The sequence below is a fragment of the Rattus norvegicus genome, chromosome 11, assembly GCF_021556685.1.
Source record: "Rattus norvegicus strain SHRSP/BbbUtx chromosome 11, alternate assembly SHRSP_T2T, whole genome shotgun sequence".
Lineage (NCBI taxonomy): Eukaryota > Metazoa > Chordata > Mammalia > Rodentia > Muridae > Rattus > Rattus norvegicus.
Window position 1 is genome coordinate 58,917,694 of NC_141544.1, and position 17,901 is coordinate 58,935,594.

The 17,901-nt window shown below is 41.7% G+C and overlaps 1 protein-coding gene across 3 annotated transcripts in view; it reads left to right on the plus strand.

Annotated features, from left to right (window-relative positions):
• Zpld1 (zona pellucida-like domain containing 1) overlaps positions 1 to 17,901 on the plus strand; it is a 359,152-nt gene that overhangs the window by 45,421 nt on the left and 295,830 nt on the right. Inside the window, exon 2 of one of the 3 annotated variants that reach the window (XM_087576684.1) lies at positions 16,401 to 16,501. The exons of the other annotated variants lie outside the window; for them this stretch is intronic. The gene's annotated coding sequence lies outside the window, so the exon portion shown is untranslated. The remainder of the gene's footprint in view (positions 1 to 16,400; positions 16,502 to 17,901) is intronic. 3 annotated transcript variants of the gene reach the window in all.

A 17,901-nucleotide genomic window follows, 5' to 3' on the forward strand; every position in this document is an offset into this window, starting at 1 on the left:
TGACTCAATGATTTCTATGGAATCTTCTGCTCCTGAGATTCTCTCTTCCATCTCTTGTATTCTGTTGGTGAAGCTTGTATCTACAGCTCCTTGTCTCTTCTTTTGGTTTTCTATATCCAGGGTTGTTTCCATGTGTTCTTTCTTGATTGCTTCTATTTCCATTTTTAATTCCTTCAACTGTTTGATTGTGTTTTCCTGGAATTCTTTCAGGGATTTCTGCGATTCTTTCAGGGATTTTTGCGATTCCTCTCTGTAGGCTTCTACTTGTTCTCTAAGGGAGTTCTTCACGTCTTTCTTGACGTCCTCCAGCATCATGATCAAATATGATTTTGAAACTAGATCTTGCTTTTCTGGTGTGTTTGGATATTCCATGTTTGTTTTGGTGGGAGAATTGGGCTCCGATGATGCCATGTAGTCTTGGTTTCTGTTGTTTGTGTTCCTGTGCTTGCCTCTCGCCATCAGATTATCTCTAGTGTTACTTTGTTCTACTATTTCTGACAGTGGCTAGACTGTCCTATAAGCCTGTGTGTCAGGAGTGCTGTAGACCTGTTTTCCTCTCTTTCAGTCAGTTATGGGGACAGAGTGTTCTGCTTTTGGGCGTGTAGTTTTTCCTCTCTACAGGTCTTCAGCTGTTCCTGTGGGCCTGTGTCTTGAGTTCACCAGGCACCTTTCTTGCAGCAGAAAAGTTGGTCTTACCTGTGGTCCCGAGGCTCAAGTTCGCTCGCCGGGTGCTGCCCACGGGCTCTTTGTGGTGGCAGCAACCAGGAAGACCTTTGCCGCCCCTTCTGGGAGCTTCTGCAGCCTCAGGAGTGCCCACCTGACCAGGCGGTGAGGTCTCTCTCTCACGGGGTCTGGGAGCAGAGAGCTGCTGTGGGCCGGGATCCGCGGGTGTGGGACTTCCGGTAAACACAGGACTTGCCCGGTCCTAGAGGAATTCTGCCTCTGTGTGTCCCGATTTCACCAGGCAGCCTTCTTGCAACAGACAAGTTGGTCTTACCTGTGGTCCCGAGGCTCAAGTTTGCTCGCGGGGTGCTGCCCACGGGCTCTCTGCGGTGGCAGCAACCAGGAAGACCTGTGCCGCCCCTTCCGGGAGCTTCAGTGCACCAGGGTTCCAGATGGCCTTTGGTGTTTTCCTCTGGTGTTCGAGATGTATGTACAGAGAGCAGTCTCTTCTGGTTTCCCAGGCTTGTCTGCTTCTCTGAAGGTTTAGCTCTCCCTCCCACGGGATTTGGGTGCAGAGACGACTTTAGCCTCTTTTACGGTGTCTTTTCCAATGTGACTTTGGCTTACTTGGGAGACAAGAGAGCTCTGCAGTTTGGTCTACAGGTTTCGTCTTTATCTTAAAGAAAAAAAAAGTCAGTGCTAATTTAGAGAAGGCATATGGAGTAGATCCCATAACTCCTTGGCAAAGCTAACCACTTGATTGTAATGAGTGATTAAATCTCATTGAAAATCTTCCTTAGAGACACCATAAACTATATAGGCTGAACCCTGGCTGTCTGGAGATCAACGCGACCTTCAGAAGTTAATCAGCGTAGCATGGGGTTTTCAATCTTAATTTTTATGCCTTCAGATACGCAAACACCAGTTTTCTCTGGGTAACACCGGATGCTCTGTGGGCCACTGTATGGGTGGATGTGAGACATATCTGCCAAATGCCAGGTCTTGGAGATTTTCTTTAAGGTGTAATCTGATGTCCTGAGAGAAAAGGGAATAAAGAAAGGCAGGTATTTATTGGCATTTAAAAAAGATTTACCCTCGAATCCAACACTGACATGGTCTGTGGACGTTCCTCCGTGCAGCAGGCTGCCCTACAGTGACCCTCATTTTTCAATTGCACAGTCACATCAAGTTCTCACTACTGGCTCTACGGCCAACGACTCTGTGAAACTGTTCGTCAGACCTGGGTGCCTCAAAACAGGAGAAGCAGAATTGCAAAACCTTCCATCTTACCCTGTAATTTCTGTAATTCGTTGTGTTAATAATGTGGCTATTGGTAAAGATAACTTCATCAGTGGAAATAAAAAAAAAGTAATTATGATGGGGCTGGAGGTGGCAGACAGGAAAATGTACCAGCCTTGAGTGAAGCAACAGGAGACAGAGATACGATTCTCGGCTGCAGGGAGTCCACACTGGGGAAATGTGGACTGGAAATGATGTCCCAGCACTAGCCAATGCCTTCCGTTGGCGCTTCGTTATTGTCAGACAGCCATGAAGATTTTCTCAGCTCAGAATTTCTGTGATTCTTCATCGCCACATCACCATTTGAACTCTGCGTAGGTTAGAATCTAGAGACAGCGTAGAGCCTCATTTGTGCAGTCAGGTCGAGTCTTGCAGCGGGGCTATTATTTACTATTATTACTACTATGTGCGTTACTATTATTTTTGTGCCATCCTGCATCTTCTTGGTGAGATAAAAGAAGTATTCTAAAGGTGGTGTTTTAAGTGGAAAATACCATAAATATAGTCACCAAAGGAACTTCCTCAGGTGTGCAAATACGTCCTGGGGAGAATCATCAAAGGTTTTGATTTTCTACAGCTATATGGATACCTCAAGAGGTGAGAGATAGGAGTGTTTTCTAACCACTACAGTCTAAACAGACCCAGGAAAGAGCCCGCGTTAGCTCTACAAGGAAAGATAGGAATGCAGTTAACTATTTGGCCACTAGATGGCGGTAGAGGAGCACATAACAGAAATAATGCTGGGCGGTTAATTATGTTGCCTGCACTGCAGCTAAGCCCATCTGTCCCAGGTAAGGTCCTCAGGTAGAATTTATAGATTTCACACCTTCAAACACTGGTTGAAAACATTGGCTGGAGGCACAAATCTATTTTAAGGTCCTTTGGATTTTTATTGAAATTCCATTCTTTCACCACTACCCAACATCTCTTGCCCTGACTTGACTGAGTTCTTTCAGCTTTTTCCAGCTGGAAGTGCTGATGGGCTCCATTTTCAGCCTGTGTCAAGCCTCAAACGTTCAGGCTTTCCTGACAGGAGCAGAAATGGCAGCTGACTTCTGTGTAACTGTGTTATCGGTAGGTGATCAGTAGTATTGAAATCATATAATCGAAGGCCTGGCATTTCCAGCTTTCTTAGATGGGATTAGTTTTTTGCCTCTTACCAAGATTATCTGTGTAAAGAATTCATTGAATGGATTACATGTTAGTTCAGGCAACTGCTAATGAGATACAGGAATATGGACCAAAGCTACTTCATGTGGCCACTTGTAATGAGAAAGACACTCGAGTATACTAATTAGTAACTCAAGTTCCCTTGTCATCTCTCTCCATCATCTCTCTTGTCTGTCTCTCCTGACTGGCTTCTCTTCTTTTCTCACTCCTCAATATATTCTGAATCAAGGATAAACCTTCATTGCCCTTCCATGCTTAGATCTTTAATAGCTTTCTTTCTTGTCTTTAGTTGCCCAGAACTATTCTTCTTACGGGTTTATCTGGAACTCCCCCTGCTGATGGAAGCCAGGCTACCCAGGAACAGCTGATCTAAAGCCATTGACGAATGATGTCTTACTCAGAGGCTTACACCTTGATGTGGATATTGTCTAGATCCCATCTGAACCTATTAGTCAAGAAAGGGAGGAAGAGGAGAGGGAAGGAGGAAGATTTAATCAGTCCCACCCCCCAAAAGACAACTTTTTGGTGACTTCTATTTTATTCGAAAACTTTGTTTTTCTCGTTATCTGTTTATTTCAATGTATTACAATGCATTTACCAATCTGACCTTTGAATAAAGTTTCCACAGGAATGTATAAATTGTTCATTGTGTGCCATTTGGGTCTTCCTGGGACACCTCACACTTGAGCATTGGCAGAAGTAGCCATTAGCTTGGTACGTTCTGGAATTAGAACTGTGATCAGCTTTGCTAAACCAGGTAACTAGTTGTGAATGCTTGGCATGAAATAGAGCCTCCCTCATTTTCATTTTTTTCCTCATGCATTAACAGGACATAAAAATTGTGACTACATAGGGTTGCTGTCAGATTTCAATGACAGTGTGTGCAAAGGTGATGGACAGTACACGTGGTGGTCAGCGATGACACCAGGAACTAGCCATTTGGCTACACCAGACCTTACATATGTTCTAATTTGCTGTGTGTGAACTCAGTATGATATTTCCAATAGTACCGAGTTAAAAAATATGGCTTCTCACAATGCAAAGGCGACCTATAAAGCACTCCAGTTCCTTTAATAGTGTTCCCTGCGGTATGTACCTCCTTAGGCAACATGACCTACAGAAATAAAACATTTTCAGTTCAGAGAAAAGGGCGAAAAGTGGGATGAGGACAGGGCTCATATTTTACTTCCATAGCTGGACCATTTGGCTGTGAAACTAGTGGGTGACTTGGCAGTAGGCAGTTAGCTGATGACATAGCTTTTTAGAAGCTTGGGCGAGACAACATTTCAAAGAAGACAGGAGAGTAGTAAATACTTGACTTGGCGGCAAAATGATTTTAACGTTTGGGTTCTATTCCAATAACGATTATGTTCCTTCTCATTTTGCTCCCCAACCACATAGTGGTGGAAGTTCTATACGGTTCAGGGTCTCGTTAATTCTTCACAGTAGTTGAAAGATTTTGGAAAAGAATCAGAGGAATGGTCCCCTTAAGTGGTATCTTGGATGGAAATGATTAGGATAGGAAAGTAGGAAAATGTGTTTGGGTTTTGATCTCGTTCCAGCTCATCCAGCCATAAGTAGACATTGTCTATACCTGACACTGCTGGAGCGGATGTGGTTGTCAGGTTTCCCACAGTAAGTTCTCGAAGATTTAAGGAAATTTGTCACCCTAGCCTAGTGCTCAAACTCATTACACACGAGCAGGAGAAAAAGTTCGTCTTTGTAAAACTCTACATTTAATAGATGATCGGCCTCAACCCCAATGCGTCAGTTGAGCGATTGCCTCCACTCTCAGTCTAGCCTGTGGGTATATTCTTGATGAGTGACTGAAGGGGAAGGACCCAGGCCACTGGGGTCCTGACTTATAGAAGAATGCAAGATAGGCAAGCCATGTGTGGTAGCTCGTCCACAATGACACAAGCCAGAGGCATTTGTGAAGAAAGAGGCTCACCCGAGAGGCCTGTGAACAAGCATTTGCTGCATTGATGATCGATGTGGGAGGGCTGACTGTGGGCCGTGCCACTCCTAGGCTGGTGGTGCTGAGTAAGATGATAGGTTGGGCAAGTCATGAGGAATAAGCCAATGAGCTGCACTCCTCCATGGTCTCTGTTTCAGCTCCTTCCTCTAGGTTCCTGCCCTGTTCAAGCTCTTGTCTGACTTCCCTTAGTAATGATATGGGACCTGAGAGTTATAAACTGAAATAAACCCTTTCCTTCTTAGGTTGCTTTTGATCATGGTGTTTTATCACAGCAGTAGGAACCCTAACCAAGACACTATGGAAACAGGCCAGCAGGCACTGTCTCTCCGTGGTCTCTGTTTCAGTTCCTGCAACCAGGTTCCCGCTTTTTGGTAAACATCTTAGTGCAATAATAGCAGGTAAGCTAACACCGGCTCTGAATGACATCACAGTCTACTCGTGAGGAGACACGTGCACACATTTGGATCATTAAGAAGCAGCATCTAAGAAGTAGTTCACTACTCCTGAAGGAGCAAGAAGAGGTCTTTCCGCTGAGGGCCTCGAAGAGTTGTTTCTAGTTTGGAAGCAGATTTGATTGGAAATATCTTCGTAGGATGGAAAATTAGGTATGGGAATAAAAGCGTGCTTACTGTAGATATTTTATTTGTCTATAATTTATTCATTGTCTATGCTGGGGATTGAACACTACAGACACTTTAACCTCCAGAATCTAAAGGGAATCTTTTTTGTCTCTGTGATAGCCCACGCAAAGAATCTTGGTCGAAGGAGAAGTCTAGAATGATCTTCAGGCTAACCCTGGTGTTCAGCGGACTGATGCTATCATGGACATGAAGGGAGGGACAAGGATGTCCTAGCAGTTTTAGTTTTGAGAGCGAGAGGAAGGTCAATGTTGTATTTACAGTTAATTTTCTGATGTACTAAATATATATGAAGAAATATGCTAGAAGCTGAGGCTTCTGAGACTCACGAATGAATGATACTCACTATTGGTATCTACTTATGATACATTACGCATTCACACTTGCAAAATTAGAGAATATTTTGTATGAAGTTGGGAAATGTAGTCTGAATATGTCGGGAGGCAAGTTGAATTGAAGAGATTTTGCCACTTCTATTACTAGAGATGTAACTAGGGGCATGTGGACACAGTCACTGAATGAGCAAAATGAGAAAAGTGTAAGGAAAAAACCCTTTGTGACAAACAATCAGTTTCCTTAAATTCTCTTGTTCTTATTTTTAAATTTTCCTCTAATCAGTTTCCTTGTTGTCAACTATATTTCCGAGGTTTAGATGAAGCCTTTTCCATTCGTCCTTTCCGTCTTTTGGGCTAATGAGAGGTTACTGATTTCCTTTTAAACTTTGTGTCTGTTCCTGTTACCCCACTCTACCATTTGCAGTGCCAGGATTATTCTAATGGCCATTATCACCTTGTACTGTCTTCTTGAACTCGCATACTGACTTTCTCTGGTAGTGTCTTTTTTTTTTTTTTTTTTTTTTTTTTCGGAGCTGGGGACCGAACCCAGGGCCTTGCGCTTCCTAGGTAAGCACTCTACCACTGAGCTAAATCCCCAGCCCCGGTAGTGTCTTTTTTTATGTTCTCATTTTTTCACAGTGATTTGAACCCCAGATATTTGCACATATACAAATCTTCCTCTGTTAAGAGATGTACCTTTTGGGGTCAGTGTCAATGCCGTATCCATTTCTGTATTCCCTGGCTCTTGTACCATATCGTTTTCTAATTCAGTTTTTAATAGATACTGGTTTGCTACAGCCTGGACTGAGTACTCCTCCCACTCCTAGGCACATTCTAATATTGAAGTCCTACACCTAAGTGTATTTGGATATAGGCCCTTTATGGAGAAAATTGAAGTAAAATTCAGTCCAAGGGTGAGGCCCTAATCCAATAGGATGGTGGCCTTAGAAGAAGAAACCACCCAGAATGTGCAACGTGGAGAGCCGTATGAAAACACAGGTGGTGCCCTGCACCATGTGCACACCAAGGCTAGAGAAAATGTCATACAGAGGTCCTGTTGATACCTTGACCTTGGGCTTTCTGGCTCCAAAACAGAGAATTTCTATTCTTTAAACCTTAGTCTGTTGATATTGTTGTAGAAGTCCAAGCAGACTGATGAGAGTGTTAGATTAGGTAGACACAGTAGTCACCATTTGTCATGGAGAGGCGACACCAGTCCCTCCAGGGTGTTTGCTGTTCCCAGTCATCTCATCTCACAGTTAGTGTCCCCAAAATAGAGAAACAAGACAATGTGTCTTTGGCTGAGGACTGGAGGCTAGTATTCCATTCATCCCAGTGACAATTTGATGAACACCCAGGAGTTTTGAAGAAATGTGCTCTAACGGGGCCTTCTTATTTCCGTTTTACTCTTGCACTTTCTATGTGAATTGCTGAGATATGAAGGTTACTCAAGGGAAGCTGATGTGCTAAGAAAAAAGAAAAAAATAATTATTGGGAGCCTAAGAATGTATTTATCTATGTCAGGGTTAGTACAGCTTCTTGGGTTCACCAACCAAGCCTGTGGCATCATGGTTTTGATTTACAATGACCCACCGGGAAGGGAATTTGGTTTGGACTTGGCTTAAGTATTCCTGAGCACAGAAGTTCCTCAGAGACGCTCTGTGCCTTCCCCTGTAATACGTGTAATTCCCCTGTAACACTTGAGGGTGGTGTTGCACATAATTTATTGCCTGAGTTTACTAGATTCGCACTGTTGCCCACTGTACAGCAGACCTGTAGTTTAGAGGGGGCATTGCTGGAAACCTGGCTTTCTGTTGTTAATTTGGTTGCTACTCCATATTACTCTGGGAATCAAGACAGAAAGAAAATCAGAGAATAACAGCAAGCATGCGCATACATACACACTAGGGCAAAAGGTTCCACCCAACTGCTTCGCATCGAATCCTCAGGCCAAAAATTGGTGAGAAGTCTCAAAGCCGAGACCTATCATCCCGGCGGCTGTACATGCTTCAATTTTGCTGTATATTTCATCTAATTAATTCCATGCCCCTGGTTAGACCCGCATCCGTGTTTATGATGGAGCTGTCCTCTGCTGCGATGTTTGTGTTCTAACTCTTCTTTAGTATGAGGCCAGCGACTCTTTCCTTGTATGATTTATGACTTTCTGAGCACTTTCCCATCTCTGTCTCACTTGATTTACACATCGGCTGCATCAGGCTTCAGGTTGCTGCAAGGGCAGCCATTGTTTGATTTAACTCATTGCTTACTGCTACATACCCCAGCCCCCTCCACACTTATCCATCTATGATTCATTCAATGATTACACAATTTATAGTGAGTGCCTGAAGTAAGCACAGACAGACGTGAGCAATCTGTGTAGCTTTTGATGAAAGACCAAATTATAATGCATAGAGATGTTTATATAACCAACAGTACTGTAGGGGACTTTGGTAATTAAGAATGATAGGATTTTATGTTGGCTCTTTGGTTTTGCTGTATCATTTAGTTATCTGATGAATTGACTTTGGCCTTTTATCTTCTACAACAACAGAACATATAATGCTAATGTGATTCAGGGGTGTCCACTTCATATCTTTTAGAAATTTTAGGTAACTCCTACAATTGCTTTGGTGTGCAATTAAAATGTTTAATTAGAAATAAGAACAGATTGTAGAATTTTCATTTCTAATAAGTAATGATGACATCATTGAATTCTATACCTTAATCCATTTTAGTTTATTGCTTTATTGATATTTAGCCCAAACTGAAATCTGTTGAATTAAATAGAGTAATACATCATAGCCTTGTGTACTTTTCAGCTAATCCTTGAAAGTGTGAACCACTTCTCTCTCTCTCTCTCTCTCTCTCTCTCTCTCTCTCTCTCTCTCTGTCTCTTCTTTTCTTTTTTTGTAGATATACACGTATCTGCAAGTAGAGAAATATAGAAATGGACAGAAAGTATACTTTTATATTGTTTATTTTTAGTTTTATATCGAGTCAACTTTATGTTGCTTTTTAAATTTGGAAGTAATATTCAGTTTGTGACTGACACTAAAACCACAAAGTTTTCTTTTAATCAACCATAAAAATAATTTTGGTATAAAATCTGGTTTATGTTCAGGAAAAAGACTCTAATTCAAAGTTGACTGATTTCCATAAAGTGGTTAAGAAGCATTTTGATGTAACATAAGCATGTTTATTACAATTTATTAGAACAACTATTTCAATTTCTTCACTGTATCAAAGGTACCTATATGTTTTGACATTTACATAAACAATATTCGAATAAAGGATTCAGAAAATAGAATGAATTATTGTATACATTGAATTTTTCTTTCTGAATTAGAGGGAAGTTGATGATACCATGAAAAATAATGACAACTGCTTAGTTTGCATAGGAGACAACCCAAAGGGTCTAGACAACATAAAGAAAGAGATGCTAGGAGTTCCTCTCTTAGGAGATGGTCAGCAGATGGCAGTGTGCAGCAAGGAATGGTGGGAGGATGTCTGTTGGCTCAGAGCTCTATTTAGCTCACTGCTCTATTCCAGTGGTAGGAATGAAGATCTGGGCGTGCGGAAATCTGCAGGAAATCTGGAAAGGGAACCTTTGCCAACCGAAGATGATGCTCAATAGATGAGACTGAATCCTGGGTGATTCTGAATAGGTTGTTTATCATGCTGTAGATACCATGAAAGTGGGTCTCTCTCTCTCTCTCTCTCTCTCTCTCCCTCTCTATTTTAGCTGTGCTCATCTCCTTTCTCCACATTCTCTCTCAGGGATGATTCCATTGCCCTCATAACTTTATCGTCATCGATAGTATAATGATGACCCACAGATCTATACTGCCTAGGTGGTGCACCCTGTTAAGTGCATTTCATAGGCACTCAATACAGCTAGTCTCTCAGTTAACTTTACAACCTTGTTCCCCCAAATTCACATCCCCCCAGTTTTTGCAGGTTAACACCCTGAAGACCCTTAAAACCAGAATTCTGGGAGCCATTTTAAAAACTCTCCTCTCTTTCCCAGTCCTCCCCTGCAGTAGATGTTACAGCCACCCAGTCCTAAGGTTCCTTCTCTACCTTTCAGTTTTACTCTAGCTTGTTCCCCAAAACTCAACTCTACAAAGAACCCCAGAAATATTTGCTGTGGATCCATTCTCACCTTCTTCCTGTGAATTCTATGCAATCAGAGTCACTTTAAAAAAATGCAGATCAGATGGTGACACGGTGGCTTTACTTGGATCTCTGCCCAGCCCTGCTCTACCTGAATAAAGGAGTTTTCCTTTCTTCTTGTTTTTAATACTTATTTTTTAAAGATTTATTTATTTATAAGTACACTGTAGCTGTCTTCAGACACACCAGAAGAGGACATCAGATCTCATTACAGATGGTTATGAGCCACCATATGGTTGCTGGGATTTGAACTCAGGACCTTTGGAAGAGCAGCCAGTGCTCTTAACCGCTGAGCCATCTCTTCAGCCCATAAGGGAGTTTTCTAATTCTCCGTTTGTTCTTTTAGGTTTCAAAGCTTTGAACTCCGATGTTAGTACTGTTGGCAATCACATTTCTTTCTTTAGTTCTTTTATAGAATCTAAAAGCGATCTTATCTTCCAAGCACTACTCTGTTGTTTTCTCAGAAACTCTAACTCAGGAGACGAGGTCAGAGCCCTGGCTTCATCATTTGGTACTTCTCCTGTCTTGTACATACTGTATACATCATCACTTACTCATTGTTTCCCACTAGAGTATAAGTACCAGAAAGAAGGGAGCGTATCCATTTTTTCCCACCACAGTGCCTTTGGTGTCTAGCATACAGCTGTGGATACAGATGTTTTCTGTGACCATTTGTAGAATGGATGACTTCGTGAATGGGAATATTTGTGAGAATTGAATGAATGACTTGAAGGACATAGTTTAATTCTTTTTACTGGTGGCCATTGTGGTGATACAGGATAAGAGTGGGATTGGTCTGGGGGGGTATAGTGTAAAATGAAAATGTGGGTCAGTTTTCCTGGAGTGTGCTCTGTGTTCATGATCTCCTTGTAATGATAAGAGAGTCTCAATCCAAACACGGGAGATGGAGGAAGGAAGGGACTTTTGACAGTCAGTGTGAAGTTTGCTCACTGGTAAGTGTGAGCGAATCTTGCTAATCAGCGGCAACATGATAAATATAACCAAGAGGTCTTGTGTCAGTCACCTAAAGGGAGAACAGTCATGGAAAGAAGTAGTCTTTCCTTTTATGCAGGATTTTAGGGGAGGAATATAGTATAGTGAGAAAGTAGAGTAGTTTCTTTCCAAAAGACATTCCATGGAAATTAAAATATTTTGTATCTGTGTTAGCATCATGTCAGGCATGAATGCAATATAGCATCTGAGCACTTAAGTGGCAGAAAATGCAAATTAGGGATTAATTTATAAATTTTGCTTAATTTTCATAATTCTATATTCAAATGTCAACTAATTTAGACTTAACTTTGAATATCCACACACATGGCTGGTGATCACTATATTAGTTTGCATTACATAGGCAGAGAGGGTAGAAAGGTTTTGCTGAAACAGAGATGCTGAGCACAGCAAGTCTTCCAGGGTGCGGTGCCCAGTCTTGCAAAGAACCTGATCTGCAAAAGGATCTGACGTGCTTTTAGTTTTAGTGATGCTCCTTTTCCACCAGGAGCAAGAAAGTAAATCTTCCTGGGGAAGAGGTAAGAAGCATTTTCTTTTAAAAGCAAAATATAACGGCTTAGTTTATAAGCCCAACTTTCTCTCATTCTTGGAGAGTAGTCTGTCCCCCGCCACCCTTTAAATTCAATATGGTGGCTTTTGTTTCCTACCAGATAAATAGAGATATCTCGATTTACTCTACACACCACTTTCAGAAAAGCAATCAGTTATAATACCATAGGTCCTCAAACAAAGGGGTAGATTTGCTACTTAGAGAACTCTGGTGGAATCATTGGATGCTCACATGACGTTTTGTGATATGTGAAAGTACCATCTAAAAATTAGCTCACGTTTCTGACACTTGTTCATAGTCAGCGGTTAGGATGGCATTTTTGTCCTAGCGTTTTTCATGTGAATGGGATGTAGAACATACATAGTGTTTTCATATGTGTAGCCCCGCATATAGGGAATTCATGCCTGTATTCTTATGGCATATGAGAGGTGCATGGAACACACATGATTGTGGGGGGTTGGTCCTGTGACTTTGAACGAGCTGGGTTGTCATGACATAACTGGTTCTGCTGAGGTCTGAGAAGATGGTTAAATCTACACAACTCTAACTCATTTAGAGTTCTTGGGAGCTCTGCTTGGTGTTCCTGTGGCCTAGGAAAATGCTTCCCCAAATTTATTGTGTATAGGAATCACTTCTGCATTGCCGATTTGGATTCTGCAGGTCTGTGTTTAGGACCAAGACTTTGCATTTCCCAGAATCTCTTGAGAAATGTTAATGCTGCCGGACTTAACATTGAGTAGCAAGATGCTCGGGCATAAATTTGACTTTAGTTAGTTTTGCATTGAAAAATATGCCTCCATCACTGCAAAAATGTATTCCTAAATCCTGTCAACTGTAACATTGTGCTATCAGTTTGGCTGAAAGTGTATGGAAACACAGATTCAAATTCTTTACTGGGACTAGGAAAACAGCTCAATACAAGCTGATAAGATGTTGGTGGCCAGGTGTTTACATTATCAGTGGGAAGTAGTAACAGATGGGAGAAACATGCTCATAGCAGAGGTGTAGAATTTATTAACTCATGCCGGGGGCAGAGGAGTGGAATAACTCTGGATTTGTAATCAGCAGGTCGTGCTTTGGATTTAACACAGCTCTCACTTACCATGAAGAAGGGATTTATATTCTGTTGGAACCTCAGGGTTTTACCTTTGAAACTCAAGTCATGTTCCCTGAGAAAGGGCAAAGTCCTTTTCCTTTATTTCTTGATATAGATTTGTGTCATGCCGTAGATCTGTGCATCAAACTTCAGGTTGTTTATAGCAACCACAGTCACAGGCTGAGTTATTAGTGATGGGAGAAATGAATGCTTAGTGGAAAATCAGAGCAATTAAAAAAATATAAAAAAAATTCCAGCGGGAGTGGGTGTGAAATGGGGTGAAATAGGGCTATTTAACACTTGGCTTCTCTTAGAAATATCAACCGGGCAACTATCAATGCTCAGAACACACGGCAGCTAAGGGCTCCAGGTGAGAATCACGACACCCCAGTGGAGCACAGAATTAAAGAAACAGGTACCGAAGACTCACTGAAGCCAACAGAGAACGCTTCCAACTTGTCCTCTCCACCTCTGCTTCATCCCTGGCAGAAAACCATATAGGAAGATGCTCTGTATGTGGTGGAAGCAGTGTGAGGTGAGCATCAGCCTTGATTATAACTCTAGAACTAAACCAGTCTAGCCAAATGTGGCCCTTGTGGACATGTTCTATGCCTAGTTCAGCACCAGAATGGTCCAAGGGCCTAACCACTAGGCCCACTTTTGTTAACCCGGGAGTTATAGTTTGAATACTGAAAATTCCCCAAAGCTCATGGTGTGTAGGTGTTTTTCCCAGAAGGGGAAGAACTTTAAAGGGTCTTTAAAGTTTCAAGTCACTGGGGTATGGGTTCCTGGATCTTTCCTCATCTTCTTTTTGTTTTTTACTTTATGGCTATGAAGAGTGTCAAACTCTGAGAAAGAGTAGCAGGATGGTAGCTTCCAAGGGCCAGAAATTTAAGAGAAGTGCAGAGGTATTGCTGAGGGCTGTTAAGTTTCAGTTATGAAGGATGAATAAATTTTGGACATAGGCTGCATGTAATGATACTTCACTGTGTACTTGCAAGTTACTAAGTAGATCATAAAAGTCTTCGGCAACACACACATTGTATTTTATTTCTCACATGCAATATTTATCAGTTTTATTTCAATAAAGCTAAAAAATGGTAATGCTAGCCTTCCAGAGTTTTATAGACAAACTTAAACATTTTTCAGTTTATTTATTCCTTCAGTGTATGGGTGGTTGGCATAGGGTCAAGTACAGGGTACTTAAGTTCCTGATAATAGTTGTAAGGGTTTAGAAAGGAGCCTGTGGTCATAGCCCAGAGATAAGCATATTGTAGTGAGAGACCAAATCTTTTGAATTAGGATCCATCTTAGGGAACCTGACTAACAGGCTGGTACCTAGAACCAGTTTCCAGGCCACCCCCAGCAGGACTTGTGTCTAACACCAGTTTCCAGGCCACCCCCAGCAGGACTTGTGTCTAACACCAGTTTCCAGGCCACCCCCAGCAAGACTTGTGTCTAACACCAGTTTCCAGATTACCCCCCAACAAAACCTGTGTCTAGCACAGTTTCCTGGTTATTCCTCAACAAATCAACACCCCCAGGTTACAAGCTCGCCCTTGGCACTTCATCTCCTAGCAACCACCACTCAGGATGAAAACAGAAGTTAAGTTTATGATTTAGCTCCCAGCATCAGTCAATTGTGTTAAAGGCCATAATGGCCTCTCAATCAGATGTGTACCAGACTGCATACCCCTTTCTTGCCACTATAGATGCTTGCCTAAAACTAGGCTCAGGGTACCACAATCCTGCTGTGTCAGGGTTGGGGGGGAACCCAAGCTCGAGCTTGGATAAAGAGACTCTGATATGATTGTGTCAGAATTGGTTCATTGGTAGTCTTTTGGTGGTTCACAAACCTTTCCTGGCATTACAGTAGTTGCATAGTAATCAGCAGTTAGGAGAATAAATGAATCTGAAGCCTGCTGGGTTTCGTACAGGCTAGTTTCATGTCAGCTTGACACAAGCTAGAGTCATCAGAGAGGAAGAAACCTCAATTGAGAAAAATACCTCCATAAGATTTGGCATATGGCAGTTTCTTAATTAGCAATTGATAGGAGGCACCAGTGCATTGTGGGTTCTATTAAGAAAGCAGGCTGAGCAAGCCATGGGGAACAAGCCAGTAAACAGCACTCTTCTATAACCCCTGCATCAGCTTCTGCCTCCAGGTTCCTGTCCTACTTGAGTTCCTGCCCTCACTGCTGTCGATGATGAACTGATATATGGAACTGTGAGTGAAATAAACCCCAAGTTGCCTTCAATCGTGATGTTTCCTCACAGTGATACTAACTCTAACTAAGACAGACTGGAGTCACTGCAGATGCCTCGCTTCATTCTGAGAAGCGTTCTAGCAGCTGGGAAGATGTTCTATCCTCTGGTTTCACAGAATTCCCATAGCACCTCCTCTTCCAGGCATCCTCTTGTCTCAACTGAATGAATTTTCTAAAATGCTTCCTAGCATTTGACAAAGGGATGAGAGGAATCTGTATCTGCACTGCCACATTTAATCTATCCTGTTCTAAACTACTAATAGTTTCTTCAGTTATTAGTATGATCTTGTACAATATGACCTTTGACTATAGATTCCCACACGATAATAACCTCACAATGTCTTCTCCAGTAAAACAACTAAAGAAGTAAGAGACCAAGTAGTGTGAATTTTATCTGAATAAATGTGAACCCCTGGGTCAGTACACAGGTCTGGATGCTTAAGCTGAGCTCACTGGAAAGGAAGGTGATCAATGAGGCCCAAGTGTGAAGTAACAGTCCAGAGACTGCCTATTCTCAAGATTTAAAAATAAAAATAATAATTTCCATAAGAATCCCTTTCTACTATTATTTTTCTCTTTCCACTTCTCTAAGTCAGACAAGAAAGTTATTTTGGCAATCGATGTATGAATAATTTAGAAAACAATGCTGTGTTTTTTCTTTTGTCTTTGTCTCTGCTTTAGCCTTGCTATAGTCACATTAGGTACTCTGAATTTGAAGTAGCTACCTGGTTTTAGTTGATGCTATTTTTTTTTGATGAATTTCTTAGCTAATACAAAAATCCACTAATCCTGATCGGTTTGTAGGAAAGGTTTTCTTTTAAATAAAACTTAAACTTACAGATCCCCTTCTTTAGAAAGCTCAGCACCTTATTCTTTGCACAACACATGGGTTAATTGCATTATCACTATTTAAAACCTTCTCCTCAACCTGCCAACCCTGCAGGTCCCTTCACAGTTTTGTTCTAGAGTCACCACTACAGAAGCTTAACTGAGGGGCAAGGGTGGATTTAGCTAGCTTTACCTGACATTGTGAATTGACACCAGACTGGCCCCAATAGGCTCATGTATTTGAAAGCTTAGTTACCAGCCAGTTAAACTCTTTGATAGGATTAGGAGGTGTGCCCTTCTTGGAGGAAGTGCATCACTGGGGGTGGGTTTTGAGACTTTAAAAAGCCTCTGCAAGGCTCAGTCTCATTCTCTCCCTTTCCTGCCTTCTGTAGTTCCCTCTCCTGTTGATGTAGCTCTCAACTACTGTTCCAGCACCTTCCTGCATGACACCATGCTCCCTGCCATTAGGATAATGGGCTAAACCTCTGAAATGGTAAGTAAGCTCCCAGTTAATTGCTTTACTTCATAAGAGTTGTCTTGGTCATGGTGTCTCTTTCCAGCATTACAACCGTGGCTAAGACAGTTGGTTTATACTTTCACTCCTCACTGAGTTGCATGAGTAGAAGTTGATTCTTTCTAATTCCTCTCCTTTAACTGCTACATCAAATTCATTTTCTCAATTGTCAGGCAGTGTTCAGACGTCCATGGAAAATCTCTATCAACTTTCATTCTCCGTACTTACAGTATGCTCTACTGTGTGTTTCAAGAGGCTTACATGAGGGAATCCATGCTTGTGAACATGGAGGATACTCTTATTATGTTGTTTCTATGAAAAATGAACAGGAACGTACTTTATAAGAAGAAAGATTTATTTTTGGTTTGTGGGTTAGAAGTGTCCTCTACAGTCCCTTGAGGCTGTTATTTCTGAGCCCTTATTTATTGAGGAAAAGCATTACTTATAAAGACTATGTGGTGGTAGAGAAGAATGGGTTCATGGTGGATGGGAGAGAGAGAGAGAGAGAGAGAGAGAGAGAGAGAGAGAGAGAGAGAGAGAGAGAGAGAGAACAAGATATACATCTTTGAAATGGAATGCATTCAGTGATCTACATTCTCCAGAAAAAGCCCACCTTCTAATCAATCATTCAGTTTTGATCCCATCAAAATATTAAATTGATGACATTAGTGATCTCATGTTCCAGTCATCTTTCAATAGTGCCACCAACAGGAGAACGGGCCTTAAACACATAAGCCTGTGGAAGGCCTTCATATTCCAACCACAGCACGGTACCTCTGAATCTCAAGTCTTGATTCTTAATTCCTTTATTATTTTTTTACAAGGGCATAAAAAAGAAAATTACAACAAAACAAGACTGAAACCCAGCAGGAACACATTAAAGCCTATAGCTCCATTTCCAGCATCTGGGCCTTTTCTTGGGCTGACTTTGCTTGATGTCTATGGCTTTTCTTGGCAGATGCACCACATTTCAGGCACCTCTAATTTCCTGGAGACTTCATTGCAACTTCAGCTTTACTTTCATATCACTTTGCATGACGTGAGGATTACCCAACAGGATGTCCACTCAGCCATGTACTGCTTTGCATCCCAGGCCTATAAAATCTGGGTGAAAACTACTGTGACCTTACAACTCTTGGCAGGTCTTCCCAAACTACCATTGTGTGGAGGATGGCTGTCAGTTTGAAAAGTATCTGTATCCCTGTAGAACACGACTTCAAGGATGTCTGAGACCTTTGAGGGATGACTGGGTAAGGGGGAAAGTTTTTAAAGTCTTCCATGGAAAGCGTTCAGGGTCAGAGTTTTCTTTTCAAAGCAAGTTTTTCAAATGAGTGTACAAGTTTATATGCTTGATCCTGGAACTAGGAGGAACTGGGCAG